Raw genomic sequence first — 8,753 nt, 5'->3', positions numbered from 1 at the left:
TGGGTGTGAGCTTGTCCAGGCCTGGGGACGAATTGCCCATTAAACGGATCGTACGGCCAACTTCCTCTCCTGTAATTGGCTCGATCAAGCTCCAGTCGGATGGTACTACTATGCGACTTGGTCGGCTATCCGCGTGTTTTGGAGCTGAGAGCACTTGTTTCCAATACTGCTCGGCGTGCATAGGTAGGCCGCAGTTACCTTTGTATAATTCCTTCCATGACCCATCGAACACAGCAGACGCTGCATCTTTCCGTCTTTGGTGGTATAGGGTCTGGATGGTGGCGTAGTTGGCTCGGCGGATCTGCTTTGGGTTGACCAGGAGCCGATGAGCTAACTGACGGCGACGTCGTGTGTGTGGAAATGTCTTGGAGGCGTGAAGGTCCAGAAGCGACAGGACTTGCTCCGGTGCCATGATGCCAGCTGCAACCCTCGGGCAAATGCCAGAAGGTCAACACTAGCAAGCGAACGGTCAGCATGGGATTAACAAGAGTTACACGGTGCAATCCACGGTTTGTTTGAACCAGACGCTGTAGTCATCGGCTTCTGATGAGTAGGTCGTCGTTTGACGGATAGTGTGATCAAGTCCACTAGATGATGATTCGTCCCGTTATGCTTGCCAACTAAGCACCCGTAACCTGGTTTTGATGCTGATAGACGATCGACCAGGAAAATACTGCTCCAATCTCGTGAACAACTCGGTTGGCGTGCCACAAGATGGGTATGAATTGTTAGCCAGGCGTAAGAGCGATTGTGACTCTTGCTGGCACCGGAGGGTACCTGAATACTTCACTCTGCCAAGCTTATCTGCATTCTGCTGGGTGGGGCGTGCGTGCCGGCGATGTTGACTTAGGCCAATCTTCGTCGGAAAAGGCGGGAACAATCAGCGCAGGCCAATTGGGCAACCGTGTTCGTACCAACACTTTGATTGTCGTGAACTCGATGGTGGGCTACCAAGCCAGCTTTCGATTTGCAGCACTTGCCACATTCCTCACGTGAACCCAACGACTCTCTTCTGTGTACTGGTTGGACCTAGTGCGGAGGCGCCAGATGATTCGTAGTATACATTGTCGAAAGTAACCAGCACGTTGAAACCAAACAGGGTGGTTAGCCCTATCTGGAGTTGCTGAACTCTTAGCTCACCCAGACTGACCTCCAGGCTATCCGGTCGGCACCACGAGGAGGTGGTTCAGCTCGCCGACTGGCAGACACCTTATACCACAGCCACCGTCCCGCTAGTCAAACCAAGCTTTAGGGGTCCGTCGCAATTAGTAAGTTTGGTGGATTTTTATGAGAACGGCGTAATGTGTACAAAGTACTCGATGTGCTTCTATCGTGTCACTCCTGGATAGTAACGACTTTCTACCTAGGACACCACCCAATAGGCAAGTTTCTATTCTGCAGTTTCCGCATCAACCAACCCCTGACAATTGACGACTTGCAGGAGGATGAAATGGCTCCGTGGTTATAGCGCGGACGGTCCGTGGTTCAAACCCGACCCCTCCTCGGCTTCCCCTCTCTAGGCGTGAGCAACCTGACGGTATCCCAGCCGTCGTGTTTCCTTCGGGTGGCATGGCGGTTAGGCACCAAAAGGGTGTCGCAGCTGAATGATTATTTATTTTTATTTACTGATGGACATTTCTGATGGTTACTTCTCTCAGGCAAAGAACGCCATGCTGGTGTATATGCCTATCCTTTGGATGAGTTGCAACATGGATGCGTTCGTAGGCGTGTTCCAAAAGGACTCAGAGGCTTGAGTACATGATTTCCATTTGTAACGGACTGCTATGTGATAAAGGTGAATGCTAGATTGACTGCAGTTAAGGATGTGTCAGGACTCACGCTTGTGTTGTGTTGAAAGATTGTGCTTGCGATAAGTGACTGATGATCTGTGCACAGTTGTATGAGACGATGACCTCTCTCTCACCCAGACCAAATCTGCTGATGAGATTATTTTTTTGTTGATCCTTCCCACCTGCTTGTTCAAATCGCCAGTTCTAATTGCGGAATCCATGTACTTCCTTATCCACAGAAGTCCCGACACTTCCCTGTTAGAAGCGCATTTGATAATGTCATTTTTGTATATCTGGATCGTTTGCTGCTTATTCTGAGATTGTGTTACTGCACGCAGTTGGATGCTTACTGGAGTTCGCTCAAGTGGAGCATCTTGAGTTCCCATAACACAATTAAGCTCCTGCATATATTGAGATGATTTGCCTAGCGCGAGGGTACTGGGAGTAGGGTCTGCTTGTCTGCTACTGCAAATGGCATACAGTTTTCTAACAGCACTAGTCTGGCTTCATCTCTATTTCTACCATTTTGGATAACGCGCCAGTGATCATGAACGACCGTTGGGTGATCATTCGATTTTTAGAGTGGACTGTTTCTGAACCATGTTTTTTCAAGGGAAGGCACCGTGGCGCTTCCACAAATATAGACATACAGATCGCCCGGAAGAAACACGTTACTGCCTTCATACTCCTGTCGCCGGGGACAGGACGGCCAGGAGAGTACATGCAGGCGTCCAGCTTTGACATTCCTGGAATAATTGCATCTTGAGGAATTAGTTTCTAACCAGTTGAGCTTGCGGGATCATTGCGACCACCACGTCAGGGTGACAACCCTGTCACTCACCTGGTTTGATCGATGAGACAGAGATGAGATTCTGGTTGCGTGCCCGCTGAACTTACGAACGCTAATCGATTCTCATAATCAGCAAACCAACCCCAATGGTTGAATGTGTGTGCAATACAACCGATCAGTGAGACAAGCGATAACGCAGACCAATCCACCTTATGAAACCCATACACTACGATTGGGCTGCTATTGAGATACACTAAAACCACCTCACAGGTCTAACGGTATCGGCTGCAATGGTTTTTGCAAATGTAGGCCACAAAAGGCATATGTAGAAGCCTTTGAGCCAACCTTTACGGCTGAGAATTAACTAGTGACCTTGTTCATCATCATTATCAGAGACAACAACCTCAGTGTTGTTGTGATATCTCACTAACGTACACCCACCGTTTATAGTTATCGAGTTATCGGGGCGAGATGGACCAAGTGGTTAGGGCTCGAATTTACTGACCGGAAGGTCCGTGGTTCGAATCCGACCTCCGCCACTCGACTTCCCCTGTCTAGGCTTGGGCAACCTGGCAGTATCCCAGCCCTCGTGCTTCCTGCGGGTGGCATGGCAGCTAGGCACCGAAAGGGTGCTACAGCTGAACGCTTTTTTTTCTTTTCATAGTTATCGTTTCGGAAGGGCTTGGAAACGATCGGTAGTTTTCAAATGGGTAACTCTTCGCTTTGGATACAAAAGCCTCATAAGGATAGGTATGCAGGTCACCAAGTTGACCAGGTTTTGAGGCAGACGGAGAATCATATTAGCACAATAGATTGGCGTTGAATCTCTCTTAAACGGTCTTTTCTGTTAGTGTGGTTGCCTAAATCCCGGTGAACAAAAACAAAGACTGTCTACAAAAGTTAAATGCAGGACTGCACTAAGGTTTATATAGGACGAACGGCTGGGGAACTTCACATCAGAATTGGATGGCGCAGGAGAAAAATGAACGGACCGCCAAGAAACACAGAAGAATATCGAGCGTTATAAAAGGCTCGGTAACGGTGGAACATGCACTTGACACGGCACACAAAATAGGGTTGGAAAATGTTGTTGACCGAGGAGGTGGAAACCGCCGAGCATCCCAGTTTCAATACAATAGAATACGTAGAACTGGTAGACGTATGGAGAACGGTTTTACATCAGTCGAGATGACACGTAGTGGTGTGCCGCTATCCGAAGGAGTCATCAGCAGTAGGTTAGATCCAGAGTGTACTTAACCTCACCCGCTTCCGCCTCCCACCCCCCAACTAAATTGTCGTGACGCATACAAGCCCAGAGAGGCCGGTGAAATCTACCGCTGGCACCTAAGGTGAATCATCAACTGAAACACCTTGAACTGGAATATTGATGAACTAAACCAGATAAAAAATAATTTGAAATCCTCACAACCAACCAACCGTAAGATTGAGGCAGCCAAACTAACTATCAGGTGTCAGCGAATCCGTAAAGAGGCGATTAGAAAGTGAGCTTTCGGTTGTGCAACAGGAATTCCCTTTAAAAAACGTGTCCGGCGCTGGAATGTGCGTTGTTTAGGCCATGTATTGCGTATGCTGAACCATCGTTTGCCGAGGAGAGTGCTGTTTTCCGTGCCCAATTCAGTGTCAGAGGCAGAGAGATAGCCAACCCTTGACTTGGCAAAGGAGTATGAAGGAGATTACGATAAGTCTGAGTGCTGTCGGATCTACTCGCATTCCAGGATGGGGATCGCGTGCCTGGTTGACGCCGTAAGATATGGCTGTAAATTGATGTCAATGATGTTCTTGTCAGTTTTTACCCAGATTGCCTGAATGAGCGTGTGGGGGTGTAGACACTTAGGAATGAGTCCCTTTCCCGTCTACTTTTATTCTCTTCTTCACAGTAAGGTTTTCAAATTAATCATGGTTTTACGGCAGCGAATCATCAGTGTTGAACACCTATGTCATACTGTAGATGGTGATAATGAAGGTGATGGACATTACTCTCTAGAGAAACTTGGGGAGTCCACTGTACGTTTGCACGCGCTCAGAAGTGTGTGAATGTTGGCTCCGGATTACGTTTACACACTTCTCGGACATCTTTTTTGGTTTAATGTTTTTGGTAGCGCTGGTCGATTTGCAGGATCGAGCACACCGTTGAAGTCAAGGTGCCTGTTCCAACACCTAACGGAGTTTGAAGGTGTGGTCGAGGAATCCTCTACCTGATCCAAACCCGCTTGATGCTCACGGGTCAAGGGATGACGCGTCGCCATAGGATGATGAAGAGGTCAAATGTCTTGTTTCCGCGGGAGAAATAACTCACCCTCGATAGATGAACTGATCACACTGCATAGGTTGCGTTGGCTTAGCCACGTGCTGCGTATGCCAGTCGACCGACTTCCTCGAAGGGCTCTTTTCGCCCAACCATGTGAAGGGTGGAAGAGAGCCAGAGGCGGTCAAACAATGACTTGGCAGCGAAGTATGAAGGCCATTACCAGCAAACTTAGCTGCGCTGGTCACTGCCGTCTTCCTGGATGGGGACCCCGAGACGGGCCACATCAATGGCTAGAGACATTATCAGACATGGCCCAGTCGCGCCCTCAGTGGTGCTCGTGCATCCAAGCTATTGCCTTCAATGCATAGCTCCTTTTCCACCCGCCGCTTGACAACTCACTGACAGTGCTGGATTTATGCACCAATTTACCAGCTCGCGCGTGCAATACGCAGCTACCTACTCCCCAATCATCGGTGAACGAAACTGTGGCAGCTACAACCAGTGTACGACCAGTGCGCGGTTCTTACAGCTGACAATGGTGATGATGATGATGATGATCTGCGGTTACCACCTTCACTGCGAGCAACCTTTTTCGATTCACTCCGGTTGTGTTCCTCCCAGATAGACCCAAATAGGCTAGACAAGCACTGGCTGAGAAATTCAATGCAGTCCTTGAACGTAGCAGATGGAAAGTCATCAGGAACAGGAACACGATGACGCTCGAGTAGATATACACACTCGACAACTTCTCAGTTTGAAAATGTGAAAATGGAGCCCCTTTCGAAGTGAGAGGCTCCATTTTCACACTCCACCTTTCTGTTACGTATACGTATCGACAGCATGAGATCAGTGTTCAACGCCGATCTTCACTGGCGTACAACCTTTCTGTGAAAGGCCGGGATTCCGGATTTTATTTAGTGAGTGGCCAACTGAATTGTTCAAAATACTATGCCCAGCAGTCCAATCGTTCTCCCTTGCTGGATATCGGTGAGTCATTTTCATCTCTAATAGATACTTCCATGGGCCAGCCGAAGGAATCAAGCGGAACAGCTTGTGGGAGTTCCCAGGATTTTTCGCGTTTTCCGTTTCTTCGGTCTTTTGGGTCCATGGAGATTCTTGGCCTGCACAGACATTCAGTTTCACCGCTGTTGGTCGCGGTCGGGAGTTATCTGTCCCCAAGTCTCCAGCCAATCCACTGTCCTATCAGAGATTCAATGTCTTGGTAAGGTCGCTTGGATTGTCCCGCAGAAATAAGTTCTGTCTTTGAGTAGCGCTTTAGTTGTGTTCCCAATGGCTGGTAATATCCGAAATCAAACCATTCAGCAGGCTTATGGCTGGCAATCAACTCAAACGTCGATAATCTAGTCTCCTATTTGACCTCAGGACGAAGACGGGTTTATCACTTATGCAAAGCTTCCTGCAGATCGTTGGGCATATGCAGCTGGAGTGTGTGTTACTGATGTAGCTGTGTTCTCTCCAGTCATGGCAAAATGCAAGAACGCTCTACTGTATTCAAAGCATCCGACCAAGAGCTGCCTCTGACATGGTTACGAGAAGTATGTGTCGCCAAAATCCTTCTGTCTATACCGACCGGAACGTTCTCTCTAAAAAAGTCGAAGGCTAACGCCTAGACATGAAGAACCAACCGTCAGTGCTGTGAATAATCATATAACGAGGCGCCGTGTTCCTTGTGATGGCGAGAGTAAGGCTTCTCCCCTCGCAACCACATTTTTGTATTTATTGATGCGTCGATGTTCCTTTCTCTCAAGAACGGTTGTGTTGGTAAATACCAGCCTTAAATGCAGTCGAGATGCTGAGGTCGAGTTCGAGTCACGGACCTTCCGGTCCGTAATTTGGTACCTTAACCATTGAGCTAGATGAGGAACTCTTTGAAGTGAAGTGACATACTACAGGGGACGAGTGCGTTGGTCTTATGACAGCATGCAAAGTGAGATTTGCTTATAGCTTTCATAGCGGTATGCCTAAATGCCTTCATAGGATCAGTAAATCACTGGATATTCCCCAGGCTAGCAATCCTGTTTGGTACCATAAGGACACGATGAGTAGGATGGTACATCCATGTCCCTCAAACACGAAATAACGAGGAATTTGGGAGAGCTGGGGGGTGACCGCGAAGGTTTACAGACTGGCGGCAGCCTTTATTACCCGAAGCAGTCGTACACTACCACTTGATTCTCTGCCAGAGGGAGGTGACTGTCTACAAAACCGTGAGTGAAATGGATGGTGTGTCATGCTTTCGCATAGTCGCCCGTCACTTTAAAGATCACTTTAGCTGGCCTGAAACAGTTTCTACCGACAGTTCGATAGAAGGTAAATGTTTATTGTCCGCCTGAAGAAATGAGGCATAAAATGTCCCTTTCAAAGCACGAAAGGATGCCACGTTCTGACGTTTTTTACCTAACCCTCAAAGAGGGCGAAGAAGCTCGGACGACTAGTTGTGTGGAGTGGACGAAAAGTAGCAGCTTTTAAAAATAGCACGCGGACACTATGCGATGACCTGTGACATCCAAGGTGCTTCCTGATCTTACTCTCCACAACTTAATCATGCATAAGGAGGGACATCCTTGAATCTAGAGCTGACATCCCCCCTTCAGGGGGTTGCGTAGGTCACATCATCGTGCAACGGGTTCTTGAACAATCGTACCGCTATCGACAACCAACAATGGTCGTCTACGGTGAATTGGTTGTTGCCTTTAACTTTGCTAACCATCAGTCCACAACAGTATGTCTTGAATAGAGTTGTCCCTCATGAACCACCCATACCCTCTGAATCATCGTGCGGACGCGCGAGAGTGTATTATGAACTTTTGCCTGAGTTCAATACTTCCAGTGGTGTCTTCCACCTTTATGTTTCAGCTTTGTATGATCAGAAGATATCCTTTCAATGTTTGACACCTGGAGTCGCAGTTTCTCCAATCTGTCCAGCACCATAAACTGCTCCTACAGGACTGGGCAGGATCCAACTGGGATCTCATGTTTACTGTTAAACTGACCGAGGTGGTAAAAAATTTATTTACCTGGATAGCTGTGTGATTCCCGGTGGTCTAGCTCAAGGCTCTCTCTTCCCAAATGGGAAAAGCTAAAGCAGCCTAAGGCGTCACTTTGTCTGTGAAAGATCGAGTTTAAAATGGAGCGGTATATTGCACATTATTAAATAGATAAAAAACTGGCCCAGTCGAAGATATTGGAAGATTGTTTGACTGCTGGTGTTTGTGGTCGTTACCCGAGCCCGGTCGAAACATCGCACCAGAAATGTTGGATTACACCGAATGGCCTCCGGTGGGTGTAACTCAAACATGGTGGACGGGCTGATAACGATTCATTAGTTGCGCGGTACAAGCTCAGTATGCCAGTAGGTTCCTTTTCGCACAACTTTGCGGAAGTTGGAATCAAACCAGAAGGGTTCAAGCTTCGACCTTGCAACAAAGTATATAACTTGCCGCCGACAAACTCAACATCGTCGGCGCCTGGCGGCTTTTCGGGTTGGGGCCTGAATGCGGATCACACCGGTGGACTCGGTCGCGTGCTCAGTGGTTGGTGTTTATCATACAAACCAAAAATCGAAAATCTTCCAGCTGTAGCACCCTTTCGGTGCCTAGCTTCCATACCAACGGAAGGAGGCATGAAGGCTGAGATACTGTCTGGCTATCCAAGCCTAGACAGGAGCAGTCGAGATGCTGAGGTTGTGTTTGAACCACAGACCTTCCGGTCTGCAAGCTGGAGCGTTAACCGCTGAGTCATCTCGAGCTATCCTAGCTTTACTTTCGACGCTTAACTTCCTCCTGGTATCCGTAACCAATGAAAGCCTTTTGATCCCCTAGCTTCGTCTGCCCGCGGTATTAGCCACTCTCTTCAGGGCGTAGTCATCTACTTCCAGTTCCCA

This window comes from Opisthorchis viverrini (genome assembly GCF_000715545.1).
Source record: "Opisthorchis viverrini unplaced genomic scaffold opera_v5_148, whole genome shotgun sequence".
Taxonomy (NCBI): Eukaryota; Metazoa; Platyhelminthes; class Trematoda; order Opisthorchiida; family Opisthorchiidae; genus Opisthorchis; species Opisthorchis viverrini.
The sequence above is the reverse complement of the archived record's forward strand: the minus strand, read 5'-3'. Positions refer to the sequence as shown.